Source organism: Tursiops truncatus, chromosome 13, assembly GCF_011762595.2.
Source record: "Tursiops truncatus isolate mTurTru1 chromosome 13, mTurTru1.mat.Y, whole genome shotgun sequence".
Classification (NCBI taxonomy): Eukaryota; Metazoa; Chordata; class Mammalia; order Artiodactyla; family Delphinidae; genus Tursiops; species Tursiops truncatus.
In genome coordinates this window covers 77,500,518-77,527,752 of record NC_047046.1, presented here as the reverse complement: position 1 = coordinate 77,527,752, position 27,235 = coordinate 77,500,518, and positions in this window count along the sequence as shown.

The following is a 27,235-nucleotide window of genomic DNA, read 5'->3' as shown; positions in this document are numbered from 1 at the left end:
CGTCTGCCCAGGTACACAAGAGTTCAGGTCTTTTTTTTTTCCTTTTTTGTCCCTGTAGGAACTTATCTCTCCCCAGATACTGGATTGTTTGCCCTGAATCTTCAGTTGTCTGATTGTTTCAAGAAAAGTCACTAGTTTGCAATTTGTCCAGTGTTTCACCTTTCTTTTATTTCTTATTTTATTCTTATTTCTTTTTGTTTTATTTAGTGATGCTCTTTCCAGATTTAGATTTCCAAGATGAAACTTGATGTCTCAAGTAACATTTGGCCTTTTACACGAATCGTTGCAAATTTCTTATTGTTAATACTTCAAAAAACAAAGAGTGACGATATTAGAATATATTATAGTTTAAGATCTGAAGCTTTGTTCCAATGGTAGTTCTTTATTTCCAGATATGCTCAATAAAAGTGAGTGTTTATTGTAGATGTCATGTGTAGTCTACCCAGATGGTAAACTACGGAAAGCACTTTGTAAGGTATATTGATATATTTCCTACACTGAGCAGAATAATTTTCACAGCAATGCTAATACGTGAAATATCCAAATATCATTTCTATTTGTACATATATAATTTATATTTGAGTGCACTCCAACATATGTTTAGTAAAAGAAGGAGTTATTTAACTCAAGACAAAGAAAAAACATGACAGAATTTATTGACAGTACTTAAACCCACTCAATAATGAGAACAGAATATTACTTTCTAAAAGTTACCAAAGAGGAGAAGAGAGAGAGATACAGATGGGCAGAACACTATAATTAACCTGCATCAAGGCTCTGTGTTAACGGCTCTCTCCTCCTTACTAGGGAAGTAGGGAGACACTTCAGCATTTGGTTAAGAGAGACTTTCCTGTCCACCTTCTAAAATTCTCCCCTAGATTGCTGGTTAGATGAATGGCATGTGATATTGCACTCAGGTGCATTTGTAAGTCACTACCACTTATGCAAATCCATGTATATCATGTATATATACAGGTATATGTGTAATTGTACATGTGTAGATATAAATAACCAATAAATATTGCATATATGAATAATTGTAGTGTAACCCAGTATAGATATACTACAATTCCTTTTTGTTTTAGTTTCCTGGTTTCAGAATGGAAATTATCATGCTCCGGTTTTATGGCAAGCATAAACTAAGGATGGAGTGATACAGGGTAGCAATGTATAAATTCTATCATATTTTTTAAAACTTCATTTCAGAGAATTTCTAACACATACAAAAGTGATATAATAGTATGTTGAACCCTTACATACCCATCACCTAGATTCAACAATTGTTTAAGTCATGGCCAAACTTATTTCATATCTGTCGCTATTCACTTCTGCCCTCACTGAGTACTATGAGATAAGTCTCAGAAATCATATCGTCCGAGCTTCCCTGGTGGTGCAGTGGTTGAGAGTCCGCCTGCCGATGCAGGGGACACGGGTTCGTGCCCCGGTCCGGGAAGATCCCACATGCCGCAGAGCGGCTGGGCCCGTGAGCCATGGCTGCTGAGCCTGCGCGTCCAGAGCCTGTGCTCCGCAACGGGAGAGGCCACAACAGTGAGAGGCCCGCGTACCGCAAAAAAAAGAAAAAAAAAAAAGAAATCATATCATCCATAAAAATTGCAGGTATAAATCTGAAAAGAAAATGACTTTTTTTTTATTAATACCATTATCACAGCATGGTGTTTTAAACAATTATTTCATCTCAGAGAATGAAGGCGAAATTTCTAGACAGCAAAATGTATCATTTAATATTAGCAAATATCATGAAAATTGTTGAAAATATTTGCTTTGAAGTGATATAGATATTAATAATCTATGACTATTGGAATTAAACACATTTAAGAAGGTTAAAGGATTCACAAGTTTAAAAGAAATGAAATTTTCCTTAAAAAATGTATTAAGCGTTTCCTTTATACTTTGAAGTACTACTCTATGCTACGTGGACATGTTAGGTATTAAAAGAGAAAATTTTTTAAATAGAATAAAAATATAAATTATAAATGCTTGTTTCATTTAGTTTTTTAAAAATTACTGTAACACATTTTAAATATACAGTTCAGAAAACTATTTATGGCATAAATGAATAACCTGTTAAATGAAACTTAAAATACTCAAAAAGAGGATGGATTATATAGAAGGAATGAAGAAAAATGTGTTATATTTTTAAATGTCTGATCGTCAAATCAATATTCTGCCATGGTTTTCCCAGGTTTCCGTGTGTGTGTGTGTGTGTGTGTGTGTGTGTTTCCAAAAACATGTGAAAGCTAATTGTTGGATGCCATAGTCTAATACTATCAATTTTCACTAAAAAAAATTCGATACAATAAAATATGTATCTTGTTTTTACTATATGAAGCATAGTTAAACTTTGCAGGAGACGAAAACCAAAATGATACATTTTCCAACATAAACACTCTTGCAGGACTGTACAATCAAGAAATACCTAAAGATACTTCAATGTCTGTATTTTATGTAATACAGACTTTTATTTTTACTTACTAATTCTGAAGTAGTTCTTTACTTCTATAATTAGAAAGCCAAGACTCTATAAAACTAAGCTAGCAATAATAAAGTTGTCATAAGTCTCTCCAAATTTATATTCAGACTTTATATGTTAACTTTTATTTAATTCTGCTTTGTGCCTAGTTAAGTTCTAGTTATGAAGAAAAAGCCATTAAAATTGAAATATTTTCAAAAGGCAAAAAGGCCAAAACCACTTTTTTAAAACTTAAGTCAATGCGACTCTAAGAGGATCAAACATAATCCACTTTAAAACACAGAAAATTCGTCCTAAAACTGAGGTTTAGTTTTAATTCCTATGATATTTCAACATGTGTATTCAATAAAATTATTAACTAGAAAGACTAAGAATGAGCTTTTATTAGACCAGGAGAAGCCTAAGCAATTAAGTTTAAAGGTACATAGTTAAAATCTGAGAACAAGCCCAAAGATGTGTGATGAAGCAACAACAATTCTTGTGATGTTAAATTCAAGTTTCCAAATCAAATGTTCACAATTTAAATTTTTAAATAATTTCTTCACCTCCACCAGAAATCAGAACAAAGGTTAAAGAAGAGTATTTAGAAATTTAAAAAAAATTTATGTTCTTGTTTATATTATTCCAACAATTATATGTAATATCAGCATGTGTTTTATGATGGATCTGGGAAAACCATACAAGATAACTGATTTGAAGATTTTATTGCCAGCATAAGGACATGTGATATTATGTACAATGTTGGTATTGGAGAGCAACTAGAACTTTCTCCATAATGCGAGAGGAACAAATCTGAGGAACACAGAAACTTTCTGAAACTAAGAGGTATTACTAGATTCCATTTTGCACTTTTGCTTTGAACTAAAATTTGTACATTTTGGAACTTGACATCACATACCCAGTTACCTGTTTTCTAATTTTCTCTCCTATCTCTTGTCATCAGTTCTCTTGGTCATCTATCCATCTACATCATATCTATTATGTATGTATTTTTTAAACATCTTAGTGTCTATTAATATAATGTCCTGATTATTTTCTTTATATCCATTTCATAATGTCTGTCTTAGATTATAAGAAATTCTCTGATAAGAATAAATGCATGTAAATTTCTTTTTCCAGTACACTTTAAATACCACAAAGTTTAGCTGTGTTTTTTGAAGATGATGCCACATAACTAAATGGTAGAAGTAGAACCAGTTGACATACATGATTATGTAGGTTTGGTGAATATATGAGTAAGATGTGTGTGTCTACTGGATGCCTCTATATTTATGTAGGTTAAACACAAATGTTTGTTGAATCATATTGGAATAATAATTTACAAGGTCACTTTCATTTTTTACTTTAAGAATGTTGATAAATATTTGTTTTTGATTTGGTTCTAGAAATAAATTAAGTTCCTTGGGTCTTGCCTTATTTATTTTCCATTAATTTTTTCATGTGAGTGTAAGTCATTAAATGAAAATCATTGCAAAGGCAAATGAATATTATGACTAAACAATGGATTATCATGTCTTGCATTTCAATCCCTGTCTAGGTAAGGATAGTTCATATTTTCTATTTCTATTCAAATAGTTGTCTAAACCTTTAACTCATTAAATGTTGAATATTTTGAAATTTTACACATTTATTCCTTTATAAGGATTACTAAATAATAAAGCATTAGCTTACAGAATAAAATTCACTGAGGCATATCTTTTTTCAAAATTAGAAGAATTCACATTGAAGTATTTCTTGATGAATATGTGATCATTTGTGCTATTTTACTAAGTATTGAGTTTAGTTTGACAATTTTTTTTAGTAAAAAATAAGCAAAGATAGTAGACAAATTCAGGTAGTACAAGGCTGTGGGGAAATAAAAAACAAGATAAAACACATGATTTGGGTCTTCACACATCAGATAAGTGATACAGTATATACTCTAAGACATGTGGCCCTCAGGTGGCCTAGGCTGCCATCAGTGTTTAAAGACAGGATGTGGTAATATATCAGACCCACCCTCTCCAGTTACTTTGTGTCTGCTTATTGAAAGATAAAGTGATGGAAACTGCCAGTAAAGGGGTCTGCCATTGGTGTACCATCTTCACCTCTTGCTGGGCCATGGCAGCCAGCCAAGTAAATGGGAGAAAACAGTATATACTTTGAGTCGAGCCAGAATACTTTGAAAAATTAGAGGCATAGTTTAATATTTCCCTTTCTGAACAATGCAAATTTGTATTTACATACATGAAAAGTTTGACATAGTTTGTGTGGTTCACATTTTGGGACTCTGATGAAAGCATACACTCTCTCTGCCAGTGGGAGGGGTGGGGAGTGATAGAAAATGTGATAGAAAACCTTTCTTTAAGAAGTCATCTTTCTTTTCTAGAAAATCAGCCACTGTCATTCCAGGAATCATATGTTTCCTGAAAAGACCTAAATGCCATTTGTCTTCTGGGCCAGCCAAGTAATAGTCTTCATGAGAGGGTGCTTGAGGTTCATAAAAGAGTGTTAGTAATTGGGAGAGGCCTTAACTAGGAGGAAGAGGCAGGTCACAAAGCAGGGAGGTGACAGAGACAACTGAACTGAAATAACCAGTAAATTCTGAGGGATTCCAGTTTCTGCAAGTTTTGATGAAGGCTTTGATTCAAGAAAGAACATAATGTAACTTACTTCTTTGAGAATTAAGGTCTTGTGTGCCTCTTATTTTTTTCAATCAGTTCAATTTTTGTTTGCTTGCTTGTTTGCATGATGCTTATACGAACTAGTTTTGTTTAGATTCTTCTTTATATCTTTTTAAACATATTTAAGTTCAGATTTTTAATCAAAGTCAAGTCACAAAAAATAATATACAATTTCAGATAGATATTAAATAGATATTAAGACTGCTTCTGGGAAATTCCCTGGCAGTCCGGTGGCCAGGACTCCGCGCTTTCACTGCTGGGGGCCAGGGCTCAATCCCTTGTGGGGCAGCCAAGACCCAGTGATGTTGATAATTCAGCTGTATTCCTTTCTTCAAAAAATCCAGCTTTTTTCATTTGATCTTCATTTGCTGTATCATAAGATTTTACACAAACTTTTATACATGTTTCTGTCTTGTTAAAAGAAAACTCATAAGGACATGATGTTATTTGTTCTCCAAATAGTACTTGTCCAAGATGTTCAGAAGCGCTTTTCTTTCCGGAATCTTGACAGAAGTCAAAGGCATTATATTCATAAGATAGCACAGATTCCACTGAGTCCAATCTACTTACCAATAGCGCTGCTGACGATAGGTGCCAGGTGTTTTTTCCAGTGTTTTTCATACGTTGTCTCGTTTTGTTCTCACAAGTCTGAGAGGTAAATAATATTATCTTGCTGTTTGTGGAGAGGGCCCAGGGGAAACCAAAGTGAATTAACTAGAATTAAGGAGGTGAAAGTGTGAGACCACAGGAGTGAGGGGTGACAAAAACATGGTGGGAATATATCTGAGAAAGACCTAGTGAGTGTTTCAGTCTCGAAAGGCAGATTGTATAATGAGGACAATAGGGAGGGGAAAGAGGGGGAACAGATTCTTCTTTATATCTTTTTTTTTTTTTTTTTGCGGTATGCGGGCCTCTCACCGCTGTGGCCTCTCCCGTTGCGGAGCAGAGGCTCCGGACGCGCAGGCTCAGCCGCCATGGCTCACGGGCCCAGCCGCTCCTCGGCATGTGGGATCTTCCCGGACCGGGGCACGAACCCGTGTCCCCTGAATCGGCAGGCGGACCCTCAACCACTGCGCCACCAGGGAAGCCGTCTTCTTTATATCTTAACATAATTTCTCTGCATACTTAATCTTGAAGGGTTCTCAGGTTTCTGCTCTACTTAAATATTCTATTCTTGAGAAATAACTTTAAGATTTCCACTTAGAGATAAATGGTTCAATCAGTGACAACTTGTATTACCCTGACCCCTCTCCTAAGGCTACGCAATCATAGAAACTCAACCCACAACAGTTCACAGAAAATTTCTCCTCTTAAATATTCCTTATATATTTCTTTTTCTATTATTACTTTTAATAAACACCTTATTCCAGCAGCTAGTGAAAAAATAAGCATAACTTAAATCATTCATTCCTTAAGATATTTTCAGTATGACAAAGTTAGGAATATAGTTAAGGAAAAAACAAATGAGAATTTAAGATATTGCCTTAAGGAATGGACACATCATAAACTCTTCAGATCATATACAAAAATTAAATAAGCAATTTATATTATGAAAGAACTTGATAAAGAAACAGCACAGATCATCATTTCTCCATGGCCTTTTTTGAGGAACAGTATTATCATCAGATAATCTTCAAAAAACTGGTATATTATATTGCCAAACAATTTGGGGGAGCCCTGTATATTGTACCTTCTTGGAGGTTGTTTTATCATATAATCATGTGAAATATTACTAAGAAAAATTTCAGTACAGAGACCCATTAACTTTACCTTGCATAGCACTTACCAAAGTTATTTTGTTCCAGTTATTTTGTACCAAAGATATTTTGTTCATCGGCTATTTTTTTCTTTAAAATCTTTTGACATCCCATGAAACACATCTCTTGAGAATAAACTTTGAGACATAATTATCATTGACTAAATTTACATATGAATCAAATGGGGAACTATATATATCTATATATCTATCTATCTATCTATCTATATATATATATATCTATATATATATATCTATATATATCTTATCCCTGATTATTCCTCTTTTTTTTAGGATCGTGTTTTAGGTTCATGGATGCAGCATCTTATCTCCCAAAGTATGTTACTTACCATTATTTTGGATGTTTCCTTCCAGATCTTGCATTGTTTCTTTCTTATGAGTTTTGTGCCTTTCTGATTTTTTTGTCCTTTTCTTTCATTGCAGAATTTTTTTCTCAGATATTCAGTGCTCCATGAATATCTATTCTTATTTAAGAGAACAGCATGACAATTTGATCAGAGGTTTTGTGTGTGTAGACAAGCCTGGAACTTTGGCTGTGTTATTAGGCAGTAAAGAAGGTCTTTTCAAGAGTCATTCTGTTTTTCCAGAGACACATCCTCCAGTCTCTGTCTGACAGGACAGGACAGCCATTAGATTGCTTGCCAGCATGGAAGGAGCAAGTGGGAAAAAGCACATGAGACTTGTCCACTCCTGTGTATGAAAATTCAACTGATCCTCTGCACATAGCCTTGTACCTCAACCCTTCTTTCTACCATGTCTGATAATTATTCCAAGGCCTCTCATTTTAAGTTTCTCTTGAGAATAAATCTTGTAGTTTATAGTTACAGTTTCATGCTGGGTGGAAAGTCAGGGTGGGCAAAAGTTTATTGACTTCACATAATGTTGGGAGAGGAAACTGGAAAGAGGAGCCCAATGGTTCGGTCAAAAAATTTTTGTTTATTTCCTATTAGCCGTCTCATTTTTTTTTTTTTAGTGTAACATTTTATCAATTAAAAACAAAAGCAGTAATGAACGAGCAATTATAAATGCTGATTGAAAAACCCAAAATATCACAAGATCTCGAATATTTTTAAAAATATTATTAGCTCATTAGACTAAAATGATTAATTGAATATTTTTCAGCATCACCTATTTCAATCATCAAGTTCTTAAATGATAAAGAATTCATTGATTTTAGTTATCTTTGTTATCTTATATACATCACTCTAAACATTTCATTACAAGGAAAAAATGAGTCTGGGGCCGCCTTAGTTACATGTGGACCACCAATGATATCAAACATTCTTTTACTCTTCTATAATCCGAGTATTATTTTCTTCCATGCAAAAGAATTTTCACATGAAGCTTTTATCATTTTTTTCCATTTTGTCCTACTTTTAACAAAGTAACTTTGGAGATAAAAGCTCTCTTTTTCTTGAAAATCTGCTGTAAGAGAAGATCCAATAGAATATTCATTTTTTGAAATGATCCCATAATTGTTTGAAGTCTCTTTCCTGACTATTCTGTTTGGGACTCCAGCTGTATAAGAGCACACCGAAGACATTGGTTTTGATGTTTTCTTTCAAATGAAGAAGAATCCTTTCACTCAATTCTCATTAAAAAACCATAATATTACAACATAATACCTGTAATAAAAATAGCTATTCATAAAACTCTTATCTATTCACAGTCACAAATGTTTTAGCACTGTAAATGTCTATACTCTGCCCGTGCTCTGTATCAGTGGACTACGCCAGGTGTCATTTGATGTGTAGTTAACCGTGCTCCTGACAGAATTGGCTGGTATTAGAAAATCCAAGCAGATTCCCAGACCACATCACGTTGGCAAGAGTGATCCAACCTTCTTTTATATTAGGTGTTTTTCAGCAGCTTATGTTCAGCACTGTTTCCTTACTTGTAGGGTCACTCAGTCAACATGTAAGATGTTTTGAGGAAAGATCAGGATAGTATGAAAGATCAAGTGCAGACAAACAAGTGAAGATGATTGATTTTAATACGTTTTGTCTCATTCTCTGAGAATTAGACAGAAGATATGGACATAAATAATTGAATGGATTTAAAGCAATGAACAAAGTACATTTATTTTTAAAGGTATTCTTAAAAATAAGAATATCAAAATATGTAGCACTGATACAAAAACATGAAAATATGTCTTGAAAGAATGATGTGGCCAGACATTTTTTTCATGTGTAGGATACATGTAAAAACTCTTCTGCAGTTTATAACTATAATACTATTTTTAAAGTCTGTTGCTATTGAATTTTTGGCTCTTAGAAATATTTTCCTTAACTGAAATAATAACCAATCTGTCTCAGCAAGAGTGCGAATAGCAATATCTTACAATTCTGGAACTATAAATTTTGCCTATTTACCTCAAGAATCTTATCTTATGTTTTCCAAATAACTTTTTTTTTTGCGGTACGCGGGCCTGTCACGGTTGTGGCCTCTCCCGTTGCGGAGCACAGGCTCCGGACGCGCAGGCTCAGCGGCCATGGCTCACGGGCCCAGCCGCTCTGCGGCATGTGGGATCTTCCCGGACCGGGGCACGAACCCGTGTCCCCTGCATCGGCAGACGGACTCTCAACCACTGCGCCACCAGGAAGCCCTCCAAATAACTTTTAAGTGAAGCTAAGAAAAACTTCTGAAAAGAAACCAAGTAGGCTCTTGGATTCAATATCTATTGAAATCAGTTCTAATTCTAGAGGATTTTATATGCTCAGTCCATGTAAATATATCTTCACAAATGTTTGTTTTCCCAAAGTCTCAACACTGAAAGAATAGTTTCATAGATAAGAGATACAGTACTTATTGTTTATTAAATGAATAAATAAATGAAGAAAATTTTGTAAACAGACCCAAATAAGTTTTTTCTTTCTTCTTCAGGCTCAAAGGGCAAGGCTTTGAAGCACATGCCACGGTTAGATAAGTAGATAGCACAATTAGAATTTTTTACCCAGAAAAACAAAAGAAATTAGTTAAGAGTGATGATGTGGCAGTCAGTAGAATTATCTATAAGTCTGTATACCCTGATTGTCAAAGGGGGTATTTCAGAAAGAGATATATTGTAAGATTTAACATACGCAAGTTTTGGGTGTTCCCTGGAGGTCCAGCGGTTAGGACTCGGCGTTTTCACTGCCATGGCCACCAGGTTCAATCCCTGGCTGGGGAACTAAGATCCCACAAGCCATGCGGCAAGGCCAAAAAAAAAAAAAAAGAAAGAAAGAAAACATAAGCAAGTTCCTTTTTCTCTATACCAGTAAATCATACGTACCATCCAGTGCCCTGCAATGACTAGAAAGAAATTACTGGGATTCTTAAATCTAATGTCTATTAGAGGGAAATTTTGAGGAATTTGCAAGAAATGTTTTTCGCTAAACTTTTCTCAGAATTAAACAAGAATGACTGGCAAAGAGTTTAGATGCTGATATGAAACAAAATTATATGCCAATACAACTGATGAACTGATGGACAACAGAAATGTTTGTGTTTTTTTTTGCCGCGCTGTGTGGCTTGTGGGATCTTAATTCCCCAACCAGGGATTGAACCCGGGTCCACGGCAGTGAAAGCGCAGAATCCTAACCACTGGACCACCAGGGAATTCCCCAAAATGTTTTCTAAAATGCATTATTATATGTTCCTACACAATTTTATGAGTTATGTTAGTAACTGCTTTTTTAATGAGTTCTGCTTTTCCTGAGGCAGTGTATATAATAAGCTCTTTGTGACTATGTGAGGCCACCCATTTTCAGAGTTGAGATCACCGGAGATATTCTGGAGGAATGGAAAGAAAGCTTCTAATATCATACTTACCAGAGCACCATTGTAACTGCTCCACCAATTCCTTGGTAGGAAGTTGTATTGGGTTGAATTGTATCCTACCCAGATTCATATCTACCCAGACCCTCAGAATGTGACCTTATTTAAAATAGGGTGTGTGCAGAATAATTAGTTAAGTTAGAATGAGGTCACACCGGATTAGAGTGGAGCAATAAGTTCATTGTCCTTATAAGATGAGAAGATACATAGACCCACACAGGGAAGAAGGTCATGTGACAGCAGAGACAGGGATTGGAGGGAATGGAGCTACCAGCCAAGGAACACCAAGGGTTTCCAGCAGCATCAGAAGCAAGGAGAGAGGCATGGCACTCTTCCTTCATTAGTCTCCAGAAGGAACCAACCCTGCTGCCACCTTGATTCAAACTTCTGGCCTCCTGAACTGTGAGAGAAAAAATTTCTGTGGCTTTAAGCCACTATGTTTGTTGTACTTGTTACATCAGCCCTAGGAAACCTATATAGGACTATAGAGAGGACATTAGTGAAGTAAGAGAGCAACAGAAATATTTTAATACGATCCCTTTTTTGACATATAAGGGAAATTGTTACATTTCTTATGCCAACCATTTGCTCTTAAATATTTTAAATAATTGTGTCAAGTATTTTAGTATTAATGAACAATGGAGTGTGTCTATATGCAAGTACATACATACACTCCTATATACACATATAAGTAGTATCTTTTCTTAATTGAACACTTATTTCTAATTTACATGAGCACATTAGTCAAAAATAAGCATGCTCATTAGGTTTTCTTATATTACCCTATTAGAAAAAGAGAAGGTGTGTGGACGTTGGAGACCTTGATTTCTGGCACCAGAACTATTCCTTAGTGAGATCTTGGCAACTATGACTGTAACTCTTTTGTGTATGTTTCTCAATATCTGAAACAAAACTCTTGGACAAAATGAGCTGCAGCATACTGTCTAATCCCCAATTACACAATTTCCATTCTAAACAAATATTAAAATTTTTAGTTCTCTGAGAACTCTGCATAATATTTTATTATGTGATAATTTAAAAAGCTATAACTGTATTTCATTTCAATTTTCTAGAGGGAATAGAATAAGATTGCTTTTTTGAATATACACTTCAATTAGTTTGACAAATGCTTACTATTTCATATATATTAGGCTCACTGCTCCTTCTCGCACAAATGCTTGTAATATAATAGTGACTCAGGGCAGTGCCAAAGTATCAATAATGTTTAACCACTACAGAATATTTATGTAATCAATATTATAATAAAACTATACTTTTTATTTTTTTTTGTGGTACGCGGGCCTCTCACTGCCGCGGCCTCTCCCGCTGCGGAGCACAGGCTCTGGACGCGCAGGCTCAGCGACCATGGCTCACTGGCCCAGCCACTCCGCGGCACGTGGGATCTTCCCAGACCGGGGCACGAACCCGCGTCCCCTGCATTGGCAGGTGGACTCCCAACCACTGCGCCACCAGGGAAGCCCTAAAACAATATATTTTAGATGATGTTATATGTGATTACATAATATAGTAGTTTCTTCAGCTCTATACTTCAGAAGCATTTCTGTTCTTCGTGTTTCAGTTACAAAATCTCTGTAGGTTTCACTGCTCTGCAGATATTTTACCAAAGGACTTCATTAAAGGACAGTTGGTCAAGGTGATGGTAAATACCTTCTAACACACAACTGACTTGCAGTCCAGGTCATCAACTTCAGGAGGGACAAGTAAACAAAACACTATCCTTTACTGAGTCTAGGCTATGTGCAAGAAAACGCCACATGTGTAAACTTGACTGTCTTTGCAGAGCCTGGAAAGAGGTTGCATTCTTCCGTTCAGATTAGGGGAAAAGGAATTTGTAAGTAATTGGGCTCCTTTGTTGACACAAGGGACACGAGGACAGAGAGCGAAGGCTGATATTGGCATATGTGAATGACAACAATGAGAAAAGCTCCGTTGAGTCACAGATTGTTATTAAAGCTTCCCGTTGCGTTGTCAGTGATATATACGTACTAGTGAAATTACCAACAGAGAAAAGCCCGTTTTGTTGCTTTAAAAAGAGGAGGAAATTATGAAATCAGTTAAATCATAACCACTGTGTTTAATGGCTACTTTATAAAAAAATATTTTATGATAAATCTCTGTGTCTGATAGCAAATATATCTATCTACACCTACAATTCTTTCTTTTCAAAATAATTTACTCTTTCATTACAGAAATACCATACATAAGGAAATAATTTAAGCAGCTACCATTAGTAAAATGAGATTTCAATATATACTGAGAGTGCCTCACTAAAAACTTCCACTTATTTATTTATGAGTATTACATTTAAATTTGGAATTGTTAAATGAAAAAAATGTAACATATGAGCAATATTCTGCCACTTATTACTATATAGGTGACTGTTAATATGTAAGATATTAAAAATGCTTGAGAAGCTTTTTTGCTGTTTACATTTTTACTATATTAAAAATGTATTCTTTTATGACTTGTCTGCTAATATGGGCTTTCTGGATTTTAGTATTTTAAATATCATAAATATGATGTAGGGAAATGCATTCAATGCAAAACCCTTCAATTATAAAGCATAATCCTCTTGCTTTGTGTGATTTTATTCTGGGTGTACATATACAGTTTAAATTTATACATGCATGCACATAACTTAAAACTGTTCTCCATTTTTAAGGGTAGATGATTTTCGAGCCCTTCAAGAAACAAATATGAATGTTCCTTTACCCAACCCACTGTTGCAAGATATCAAATCCTAGGAGAATTAAGGACAGCAAATTATGTATTAGCTTGTAGCCGTGGCATTTTAGAGCCAGCAAATTCAACTTGCAAATTGGAGCTCACATGCTGGTTTAAATCAGCTGAAAATGAAATGGGAACATCTTATTGAAATGTTCATTTGATATAGGTGAATATCTTTCCAAGACGAATAATGTGAACTCAATTTATAGGGATGACTAAGATGATAAGTCAGGAGCAGTGTCTAGATAACAAGAACACATCCAAAAGGACAAAATATAGATTATAGAACATTGAAGTATCTAAGAGATTATGCTCTGATAGACTACCAAACAATCTAAGAGGTACTCGCTTTTTGTGTCCCCTCATCACTCGTGAATTAAGTGAGGGATGACTAAAGCTGAGATTCATTTATTTACCTATTGGCAATGAAGCCTGACTTGCGTCAAATGCTCCTCCCTGCACTCACCTGGAGGCATTCTGATCTTTGTTTCTCATGACAATATAATGGCATGTTCTGTTTCAAAGATCTCCTATTTGTCAGAATTACCATGCAGCTCAGATTTTAAAGAATCTTATGTTAACATAGATGCACTCAGGCTTTAGAAGTCACAGCTTAGTCGAGGGTCCTGGGCCAGTGGTCCAAAGGAAGGAAGTCACAAGACATCTCTTAGAAGTTATCTCCATGGTTAAAAAAAATCTGATTATGAGTCATATACTAAGTATGTTCATTTGTTCATCCGTATTTGTATGTATTGACTGAATCCCTTTTATGTGCAAGGCAAGGTTATGACAGGTAGACACTTGTCAGGCTCAGAAGTAGCAGTGAATTAGGTAGATATAAGACATAGCCATTTGAACCTTACTACTCCATGACATCTACCAGATTGTTGAGGCCACACAGAATATGTTCATGTATGCCAGGCTGCTTTTAATGAAGGAATGAATTGACCTTTACCACTGAGATTCTGACATCCAATCCACACAGTTCCCTAGAGTGTTTCCAGGGGAAATGAGCCCCAGTTGTCTGCACTGGAAACCAGCTCGTTGATGCACTTTATTGACTTTTCCTCTTTCCTAGTGTCACTGTCCCTGTACCCTCCCTGTAGCTTTCTGGATCAACTTCCCAATAAATTACCTGCTCGCTTTCTCAGAGCCCACTTCCCAGGATACACAGCTAAGACAAATACAGTATTCCATCAAGATTATATCTCAGTGTATTAGTTCCTTCCCAGTCAAGTGACATTTATGACATTCCCACTGTTTTATTGCTTTGAACAGTGCGGCTGTGAGCATTCTTCTATATGTCTCCTGAAGTACATCATATGTATACAAATAAAGTTTTACGGAATATACACTCAGCTATTAGCAGTGGCTATTTCTCCTCTGTAGGAGTAAAAAGCATTGAACTTTGGATGAAAACATTTCTTATTTTGAAGTTTTTACAATGTACATGTATGTGTAATTAAGATTTCACATACAAATATATAGAGACATATGAATATATGAATGAATCAATATGAATGACTATTCATATACATGAATAAAGAAGAACATTAAATACAGAACTGAAAGCTATGTAAATTCCTGAATAGTAGGTTTCTTTTGTCAAACAACTGACAGTAAAGCATAGTGTTTACAGTGTGGACTCTAGGAAAAGATTACCTAGTTTCAAATCCTATCTTGGCCCCCTACTGACAGTAAGATCAGGAGTAACTCACTTATCACTGCCTCAGTTTCTCCATAGGTAACTCACAGGTTTACTATAGGGAATAAATTATATATTCATATCACTAAAAATTTTGTCCGGCCCTTAGTTAGCATTACATGAGTTTGTTATTAGTATCCGATGCAATTTAACTCAAATATATTGAAAACTTAATTGACAGTCATATAAATAAACAAGATATGGCTTGTTACTTTCAAGATGCTTAGTACTGAATAGCAAAGATAAGGCACAGACCCAAATTCCTTTAACATACACAAGGACATATTTGATTAATGCAATGATAGTGTTATAAAGGAAAATGCTATAAGATATCTTCGTAGAAAAGTATCTATCAGTACCCATGGAAAAAGAGTATTTTGAAGACAGATACATATCTAAATAAAATCCCTGCTAACTTATAAATTATTTAAGCCTGATCTTGTCTAAGCAGTAATTCGTGTACTTGAAGATTGTATCCTTGTCATTGCTAGGGTACAGTCTTCAAAAGTAGTCTTAATTTTTAATATTTTTAAAATGAAGTTATATTTTTCTAGGTGGTGTGATAATGAATTATTTAAACATTTGCATATATTTTGTGTGTGTATAATGCCTGTATTGTATAACAGGATTACTCTTTTCAACTTAGGAAACAGTGTTATATAAATGTGAGCTGAATAGGAAAAGCCTGTGCAATTTGTCAGTTTCTAACATACATATTACAGTCTATTTTTCGTTATATTCTAGAAGTACAGATTGAAAATCCACAGAAATTACTAAAACCCCCCAAAGTCTTCTCCTCCAGCACCATTCTCTTGAATGCATAATTGTATCATACCTTTGATTAACAAGCTTTATCCCTAATGGGGTATAGGGCCATTGTTCCTTTTAACACCTTAGCGTTAAAGCTAATGTTAGTTTATCACTTGTGACTTGACTAGAAATAAACTTGGAAAGTGCTATAGACTGAATGTTTGTGTCTCCTCACAATTAATACGTTGAAACCTAACCCCTATGCAGTGGTATGTGGGGGTGGGGCCTTTGGGAGGTAATGGGGTCATGAGGACTCTGCCCCGATGAATGCGATTATTGTCCTTATAAGAGAGATCCCAGAGAGCTCCTCCTTCCACTTATGTGAGGACACAGGAAAAGAGCCATCCATAGACCAGGAAGAGGGTGCTCACCAGAAACCAAATGTGCCAGTGCCTTGATCTGAAACTTTTCAGACTCCAGAACTGTGAGAAGAACATTTCTGTCATCTATAAGCTACCCAGTCTATGGTCTTCTATTATAGCAGTCCAAGCAGACCATGACAGAAGGTTAGAACTGATAGGACGTAGGCACCAAGTACAGAAGGACAGCACTGGGTCAGTGGGAGACAGGCATATACTGAAACGAGAGGAGAATTATTCTATCCACTTCACATTTTGTACTGTTGTTGCCATATTCTGGTACAGATTTAATGCCTTTATTTGTATGATCATCTGACATAAATGTTATGTGCTTGGGGCCACGCCAGGTGCATAAGACGAAAAGGTAAACCAGACAGAAAGAGTCCTAACCCTCCCTTGCTTGATTGTTTTAATTATTTTGATCCAAAATCCCTAGTGTAGACAGAGTTCTACTGATGTATCATGAAGACATGGAATTAAGTCTCAAGATAATTGCTATTATCTTTCATTGCCCTTCTTGATAAGTAAGGGTGAGAGAAATAGCAGTGGCTCCTTTTATTTGAATGATGAACAATGCCTCCCTGAAGCCATACATCTTTTCTAGCGCTTAGAGAATAAACATTTATCTAAAGTTTCCCTTTGTGTTATGACGAGCACGGCACCATGTACAATCAAGACTTTTTTTCTGTCAATGCAGTAGAATCAAACACTCTACTAGGAATTTTCAGACTAGAAATTGATTGTGATTGCCTTTACTGTTCTATTCACAGACATACATACAAATTCTGGTATATCCCTTTTACACATAGTTTCAGAAAAATCGGGGTTCTGTACTATTTTGTCAGAGTAATATTAAAATGCAGATTTTGACACGCTTCTGCTCAAAAAAACATTTTGCTTTTGCTCTGTCCTGTCTCCTACCTCAGCAATTCTTGAAAAAATGATCACCAAATGAGTGGCCTTGGCCTATTAAAGAAGGTATATGACACTGCAAAATAAAATGGAAAACTTTGAACTGGCTTTTATTATTTTTTTGGAAAGTAAATTATTTCTAAATTTCAATTAATGTCATCACATATTAGTTTTGTCACATATATCAGTTGATCAAGACATCCCAAAGTGTTGGCATAGTTTAGTGAGAAACTATTGGTCTAAAAGTAATCTAAGCTTTAAGAACCTTGCCATTAAGATCTTACCTTAGCTTTCCAGTGTTCTGCAACTGTTTTCAGACAATTTATATTTTTGCCCAAATATGCCATCTGCCATTTTTTAAACATCCTACAGGTTTTCTGCTTTCATGCCTTTGCTCCAGGTGTTCGTCACCACCACAACCTGTCTATGAGACAAAGCTGAGTTGTTTTCCACATCTAAGTATTGTCTCAGGATGGAGAAGGGAAAGTCAGCATTCATTACGATTTGGATGTTTGGTTTAAAGTGTATCTTTCAATGCAGGATCTTGACTAGAATTGAGGAAGAGACATGATAAAACAGCCCAGGGTTTGTGAAAACAGTAATCCTAACCTTGGATTTTGGTCAGGGGTTCTGTTTTCCACTGAGGAGTTGCTAGGGCTTTCAGAAAGTTGCAGTAATGAACAATCAAGCCAGTTGTCTGGGAAGGACAGTCCTGGAAGAGTGAATAAATGCCAATGAAGATGGAAATAGCAAAGTCAGGTCGAAGTAAATTAAGGTTTGATTTAGGTTATTGGGGTCCAGGCCAAGTGTAGAGGTCCATGTTTCTGGTTCTCAGTTCGTTCGCCAAAGTACCTCAGGGGATTTTGTAAAGATATAAAAAGCTAAGTTTTACCTTCAGATATTTATCAAGTCATAAGTCATTGGGAGCTCTTTACATATGGCCCAAAGAAGTAAGTTTAAAATTAAGATAAAATAATATAGAGGTTAAAGACTTTCTGGAAGTGACAGGAATTTTGTTTCTTCATTTCCTAGCCAGTGAGTGAAATGATGATTATAGTTATTATTTGCAAAATATTAGTAACTGCCTCTACATGACTTTGCCATTGTAAAACTGTGATACAGTCTAGGTGGAACTCTGAGCACTAATTTATTATAATGAAGTCGTACAGTCCTGCCTAGATATCTACAGAGGATTGGTTCCAGAATCCCTGTGGATACCAAAATCCGAAATACTCAAATCACTTATACAAAATGATGTAGTACAACCACTTCTGTATCAACGGATGTGGACCCAGAGGGTGTGTAGGGTTAACTGTACTTAAGCATGAAAAAAAATTGTCTGGGCAGGTGTGCCTTAAACACCGATTAAATTAATAATTCACTTGTTTATACAATCACAGCTAAAGTAAGGTGTTTTTGATTTTTCATGTGTTTGTTTTACATCCTGAATCAAGAGTTCACATTCCAAAGCCCTGCAAAGATAGGATAAAACTTTGGATACAGAAAAATATCTATTAAATGTTCATGATTCTAAATGTTTTACTTTTTGAGCTGGATAGAGGGAAAAGGAAGAATTAAGCAGATTTTAAGCATCTCTGTCTTCTTTTCTCCCATCTGTTGTCAGGCAAATAATCCTTCAGCTGCTAGGCAGAAACTGTAATAGACATTAAATAGGAAAATGGAGAGTGAGAATATGGTCCTTTCATTAGCACATTCCCTCCTCAGCTTCAAAGAACACTAGAGCTTACTTCTTCAGGATGCTTAAGCAAGCAGTGTTTCTACCAAGGTGACCTTAGGCAAAGTGTTGAACTGGGAACAATGCCCTTGAGACATCTACCTTCTCTTGCTTAACAACTTTACCTCCCTCAGGGGCAGTCACTTTTGTTCCTTTTCAGAATTGTAATTCCCTCATAACAAAACCTCCTTGCAGGAAAGGATTTGATCTCAGACATTTGCAGCATAGAATAAATATAAATCAACGAGCTACCTCTCTGAAGTACTTGTATTTTTAGCTTTCAGTGGTATTGTGGAATAAAATTCTACCTGTCCTCATTAACGGAATGGCAGGCATCAGCTTTGCAGATGAGGGAATATTTTGCAGGAGAGAGTTGCCTTGCATGTAATAAGGCCACCTAGATTGGATTTCACTGCTGTCATTGTGTTCCCAACATAACCTTTGGTGTGTAAATCTAGGAATAGTAGCCTTTGAATTTTACCTTAGTTATCAGAAACACTTGAAATTAAATCCATCTTTAAATAGATGATTGCAAACAGTTTGGTCTGTGTATTACATATTATAGAATACGGCATGCTGGGGCAGCCTGGGTAGTATGTGGAGGGGTCATTTAACTGTACAATATGTAGGTAGAATAGTGCCTATGATAATGATAATAATAATCACAGCGAGAATGCAGTGGAGATAAAAGGGTAGTAATATCTTCCAAAGAGGATTTTGCGTACTGAGTTCATTAGCAGCAGATTGTGCTGCTACGTAAACAAGTGAAAACTAAACCAAAACAAAGAAAAGGCTGACTCCTATTGTGTGACATTTTACATCAGTTCTGAATGGGAAGCCAATCTCAGATACTTTGGCCTCTAAGGGAAGTACAGAGAAGAGTTATTTTGACTGATAAATAGCATCTAGTAGCTTACAGCTTAAATCAGTGTAAAGGTTGCACAGAATAATGTAGAACAACAGACTGCTTTTTTATTTTTTCTGCTGTAAAATTTAACCTTCTTTGTAGACATCCCAAATTAGTTTCTAGTATCAAATCAGTAGTTGGAGAACAGTATATATATATATATATATATATATATATATATATATATATATTTTTTTTTTTTTTTTTGACCTACGAAACAGGCAGAAGGTATAACCTGGAGAACAAATCATGCACATTTGGACAAATAACACATTTCAGTAAAGGAAAAGGATGAGTGGAGATAACAAGTTGGCAGAATTTTTAAGCAAATACTCTACTTGGCAAATCAAAATGCTCCCTGTAAGAAAGAAAGCAGGTTTGCTTTCAATACCTGGGTATTCCTTTGTGCTCTCCATGTACTGAACCCATTTAGTCTTTCTATTCTATGACTTATTAGATCTATTTGTGATGCATTCACTTCCATTCAGATCTGTTGAAATAAATTTCTTGGCCCAAGATGGAGCCGCTCTTGCCTTGGGTGCCAAGTCAACAAACTTAGATAACGTTCATGTCCCTGTAAATGTTTCGCTCGACCAGGAATACCATATATATCCAGTCAGCCAATCTCCATCCCCCAAGCCAGTTCTGGGCTCCATTCTGGGCTTCCTTGTTTCTTATTCATTTTCTATTTTTCTCTTCCTTGTTCTTTATTCTTTATCCTATAAAGCCTCCTGCTTTCAGCCCTATTTTGCAGTTTTCTAGCCTTTGGGAATGGAGACTGTCTGCTTCATAAAGTGTTCAATTTAAATTTGTTTGTATCACCTAAATTGTCTTCTTTAATCTTTTTTTAACAGATCAAAACCTTTTACCCACATTCTGAATTACTCTTAAGTGTTATGTATATGGGTATGAATACTTACATACTGATATGCATCTGTATCGCAGATACACAACACAACTGTGCAGACACACATACACACATGCAGAAAGAAAGACAAAAACTTCAAAAGCAAAAATGTAAGGAGACATGTTGTTTGTCTAACACTGGGTAATTCCCTCAATTTTTCTCTTACTTTGGCCAATGTGTCTGTATGACCTAATTTTGCCTGTAGACAACTTCAGAAAGAGCTATTTTAAAATTCACTGTAACTGTCAATGTGAAGAATATAGCTTATGAGAAGACCCCATGAGAATTGTACTATATATTATTGGGAAAAAAAGAAAAGAATATATTATAAGATAATATAGACATGAATACCTTATTATATTTCATAATTATGCCAAAATGATACTGGATACTTTCTTCAAGTGCCAGCCTTTTCATGAAACTTGGTCTGAAAAGATCTCTCCCTCTTCCAAACTTCATCTTTCTTAGAGCTATTCTACACTGACAATATTAAACATTCTTACTTATCCTTTAATTGGTTCATAAACATTAATTTTGTCTCTTTAACAAAAACCATAAAATCTTCAGAGGCACAACTTTGTCTACACTTCAAAAAATTTAATTAAAGTACTTATCATGGTTTGGAGCACATACCAAACTCTTAATAACTATGTTACTTTTAATATGCTAAATGATGAAAATAGGGATGGAGGAAGGAAAAAAGGGAAAAAGGAAAGAAGGAAGGGGAAGAGAGAGAAAGGGAAAGAAGAAAGAAAGGAAAGAGACAAACAAAGAGACAAAGAAAGAAAAAAAGGAAAGAAGAAAGGAAACTATTTCCTCTAAAATAAAAGCACAAACACATTTTGCAGTCTGACTGTCATTAAAAAGCATTCCAAAGCATCTTAGTAAAAAGCAATTGATAATTCACAATGAACTAAAATGTGTATGAGATATGCAATATATTGCATATCCAATATATCATATATATATGTACATCTGTGTGTGTAATATCACGTAAGTGCTAAATTTTATGTCTAAGTTTGTAGTTGATAGTGTATTAGCACATGAGTATTTTGTCTTAACTCTTGTTATTAAACTAAGATTAGTTAATAAGTGGTAATTTAAAATAAATCTTTGTCCAAAGCAACTTTTATATTCTATTTTATATCCTTAGTCTATTAGAGTTGATTGCCCTAATCAGTTGTCTAGAAAAAGAATGTTTAGACAAAATAAATACATTTCTAAAGATTCTGTGGATTCGCAGCTATACTAGCCACTTGAATTCTGCTGTGTTTACCTTCCAAATGTATCTGGAATGCCATAAGTTTTCACCATCTTCACCACACTGGCACTATGTCATCAACATGTTCTGCCTCCATTCACTACCTTCCTGATCTATCCATACTCCTAACAGGATCCCTGAAGCACTGTACCTCATTCCCTCACATCGACTTAGGGATATTACCCCAGCTAACCTCACTGTCATATCCTGCATTTTGACATCTATTTCCTTTCTATACAGGATTGTTCACATCAACCTATGAAGATGCTGTTATTTCTATCATATTGAAAAACTTCTTGATTTCACTCCATACATCAGCTACTGTCTGTTCTTCATCTTCTCTATTAGTCAAGGTTCTCCAGAGTAGGATTTGGATATCTATATAGAAAGAGATTTATAGAATTGTCTTACGGGATTGTGGAGGCTTGGTGAGTTCAAAATATGGCGGTGGAGGTGGGCAGGCTGGAAACTCAGGAAAGGGTAGCACTTAGAATATAAAGGCAGTCTGCTGGAATACCAGGAAGAGCCTATGTCGCAGATGAAGTCTGAAGGCACTCTGCTGGAGGATGCCCTCTTGCTGGGAAGAGGCAGTCTTTTGATCTATTCAGGCCTTCCACTGATTGGATGTGACCCACCCACATTATGGAGGGCAATCTATATATTCAAAGACCACCAATTTAAATGTAAATATTATCCAAAACCAACCATCACAGCAACACAGAGTAATCTCTGAACAAAGATCTGGATGCCACAGCCCAGCCAAGTTGATTTATAAAATCAACAATCACAATTCCGCTTCTTGTCAACTTGGTACCCATAAACCATCTCCTTAAACCATACCTAACCTCCAAACAAAGACGAGTTACTTCCGCCTGACATGATACAACTATCCTGTATAGAACCAAAAATGCACTAACACCTTTCCCATAAGGGGAGATAAAGTCCTTGAGAAATGTTTACTTTCACCTTGGTATTCTATAACTTAAATGCTATGATGTTAAGTTGACAACACTTAAATATGATCATATAAAGTCAATACATCTATGTTACATAATAAGGGGATAAAAAAGGAAAGAAACAAAGATACTATATATATTATATATTTTATATACAACCATATATACATATACACACATATATGTACATACGCATATGTAATTCCCTTTGCCCTTAGCAAGCACTTCATCTAGTTGTGTATTTGTTTGTTTGTTTTTTTAATCTAGCGGAGTGACCCAAACCGTCATTCCTGAAAGGTCTGGGCCATTAGTAGTCCTGCCTGAATTGGATTGTTGTAGTTTCCCATTGACTTTAATCACAGGCCATGGTAATACTAAGAGATGCCCTAAGGGATCTTCCGTATTTCAGACATACCCTTCCTTACCTCCATTATGGGGTAGCAGTACAATTTCCCCGCAGTCGTCAGAATCAATCTACCCCAGCCAGCACAGGAATTACTTTCTTTACCAGCATGAGGAGTGCAACATGGCAGGATTGCAGTCTAAACTTCCTGTTCAATGGAATTATTTCCTGGTGGAAGCATTCTTCCCTCTGGAACTAAGAAGCCTAGGCCAGCAAAGCATACAGTTGCAGGGACAGGAAGCCTAACTTACCCTCCCTAATTAATAATGCTCACACACCCCCCAGCAGTTTCCTTCTCTCTTACACACTGTGCTTTGTCTTTTTTCAATAACACAAAATCTCATAGTATAATATATAGTCAACTTATTTATCATGTTTCTTCTTCAAATTCTGTAAGGTTCGACATCATTTTTTTTTTTCTGTTTTATTTCCAGTGTCCCATATAGTTCCTTCCTGCACACAGCAGACACTCGATACATGTTCTTGAATGAAAAAATGAGTCACCATTCAAATAAATTTATAAGGTTTTACTTTTGCTACTCTGGTTGCATCAACCATCATATCTCACCTGGATTTTTGTAATTCCTTCCTAACCAGACTCCCTGTGTACAATCTTGCCCCCTTGACTGAATTCCCCACTTACACCCTTCTCCTGCTATCACTACCACTACACTCTCCACTGGATTAGAAACTCCATAAGGCCAGAGACTTTGGATATTACTTTCAGTCCAGATATAGCCCCCACTTTCTGGACCTTGCTTGATGCATGAGAAACAGTCAATTTTTTTGTTAAATTTTTAAAAATGCAAAAATGTCCTTCTTTCTTTAAGTAAACTTCCATTTTTTTGGCTCCGTCTCCAAAAAATAATTCTGAATTGCAGCAAGCCTTCCATCTTCTGCCTAGAGTAATGAGAATGTATGCAGCTCAACATATCAGGCAGAATACGTGATTGGTGAGTGAAAAGTTTTAACAGAAGGAATTAGAGGCTGACATGACCATTGGTAAAGTTGAGAGGACAGAGGTCAGAGAAGCTGTCACCAATGATATCAGCCTGCCGCTCCAAAGCAGGAAGTTCTGAAAATCTCAGCCAGCAATTGCTGAAAATCCAAGACCATCTCACCCTGAAGCCCCTGTCAATCTCACCAGCCTCTGGAAAGCTCTACCTTCTATTTCAATCTCCATCATTAACATCAGGGATGCTCAAGTAAATCTCTCCGCAGGTATTTTGGACCTTATCTCTGCTCATGTGCATTTAAAACTGCATCTGGAAAATAATGACCTCCTTTTCTCTTTTGCCCCCAAATCTTTTGTAATTGCCTATTGTTGGCAGATTCTAACCTGTTGTGTACACAAGGAAGGAGATCCTGGGAGATTTGACTTTTCTGCAATGCAAGAGAAATCTCAGAAGTGGGTGGCACAATGATACTTAACTGAAAACAATAGCCAAGCACACATACTTATCCAGGAAGTTAGGACTCTTGGAAAAAAGATACTGTTTCCCCCACTCATTTTTTTTTCCTTCATAGAATATTGTTATTCTTTGTTTAGTTTTGTTTTATGATTGTCTTTCTACCTTATTCTGCACATAAATCTTGGATGAATCTAACTTAGATTTATCACCCACCAGGCATCTAACTCAATTATCTGGTCCCAGCTGCTGTATTAGGTATACAGTACTTCTGTAACACTTCATGTCTTCAAGGGAAGTGTTTGATTTATATAAAGTACTAACTAGGCTGTGTATTGTAACCTGCAGTAAGCTTATGTTGCTGTTAAAATTTCCTAGCAACACTTTAGAAGAAAAAAAAAAAGTCATCTTTCTTATGACTCTACATATATTATCTTACAGAAAGACTAGGTATTCTTATTAACATGTTAATAAATATGCTAAAGTTATTAGAGAAATATTAATTATAAGCAAAACAACAAAAATATTTAATAGTAACTCTTCTTTAACATAATTAATTTTGTTAAATAAAAACCTGCTGAAGTATTTTTTACTTTCTTTATTCTGAACACAATATTTACTTCCTTTTAGCTTTATTTCACTTTTCCCTACTACCCTCTATGTGTTAATTATTTAATAGTTAGATGCTAAAAGACCTAGAGAGAAATGAAAAGGTTATCAAATAAGTGTTAACAGGCAATTAAGAATCTCTATAAATGGCTTATTGTCCCTAGCATTTCATATCCATATTTTACAGTTGCCAAGAACTATTGTTATGAGATCAAAAATCACTATGACCCTCAATGTTCACAGGAATCCAAACACTTACAAAATACATTACACATTTCTCTAAAGGTGAACGTTCATCACCATGTATGTGTGCCCTTGCAGTGTCTTTTAGTTGCCTGCATAAAAAAACAGAAGTATTTCTGATTAGGAACTTCACCAGTGGTATTAACCAATTAAGTGTACATTGCTGGATTGAGACAGAATTGTTACTGGGTCTTTTTCCTTGCTCCATTTTAAGGCAATCTCTCTGTATGCCATTGGTAATAGCAATTGAATACATTTTTGCTGCTCCATTGTCAATAAAAACGATTCTATTCTGTGAAGAATACAATAGACTACTTATCAAATACCTTTGGGTCTTTTGTAGATGACATGCAGGGAGTTAGCACCTGTAGAGACAAATGAAGTTTTCTCTCTCCTAATCTTTACATACATTAATTACAAACCTCAACATTCCATTTTTATTTTTATTTTTCCATGAAATAGAAACGTCCATGAATTAATGCATTTCTGCTAAGTACTACATCAGCATGGACCGACAGCAAGACCCATTGCCACTTTGCATCTCTTCAGGGTGAAGCCACCATACAACATATGCGTGACTTGTTATGATGTTTTCAGTCTTTATACTCTGCTTGGAGTATTTATTAGCACCTCCAATTTTATTTTTTATTAAATACCATTTGCTTTCTCCTATTTACACAGGCAGTTGAAGTATATGCACATTTTGGTTGTATGAATCACAATATGATTCTCTCTGTGTGTTGCAAAGGGATTGTTATACATGCTCACACATCAAAGTGCACATATGTACACAACGCAAAAACACCCGCATGAACACGGTGGTGAAATATAACCACCAAACATCTTTGTTAAAACGAGGTCCTGGCATGACATTCGTTTAACACTTAATTTGATTCATTTTGTCAAAATTCTCAATTTCCCTTGGTGATTAATAGTGCATGTTCAATCTCAGATGGAAAAATGATAGATGTTTAACGTCAAAAATAGTTGCACGCAGACCTTTCCGCATGTCACTGGCTGTGACTGTGATGTGAAGCTATAGTGCTCTAACAGGGAGGAAAATATGCCTCTTTGATTAAAGCCTCCCCCCCCCCCCCCGTTTAAATGCAGGGCACTGAGCACTAGTAAGGGGAGACATGTTGTCACCATCAAACAGGTTCTGATAATAAACTTTCAGGCATGAAGGGTGAAAGTGTTCTGTAACCTTAATTCATGTCATTGTTTTAAGAGCTTATGTTCACAGCATTCATGGAAAATGACCAAGAGTGCTAATATACAAACTACATAAATTAAACAACGGCAAGAAGTACTTGCCTTCTTGACATTGCTGAAAGGATATTAGGTAAAGGTGTGATGCTTTGGAACTAACTCAAGTGACCTTTTCAGGTGTGTAAATTCCAAGCCCGCCTATTGTAATTATACTTGACGGGTGAACAGATATTACACATGCAGGAATTGAATGCAAATAAAGTCGATGTAGACTTTATACAAAAATGTTCTAGTCTCGGCAGCCTATAATTTTCA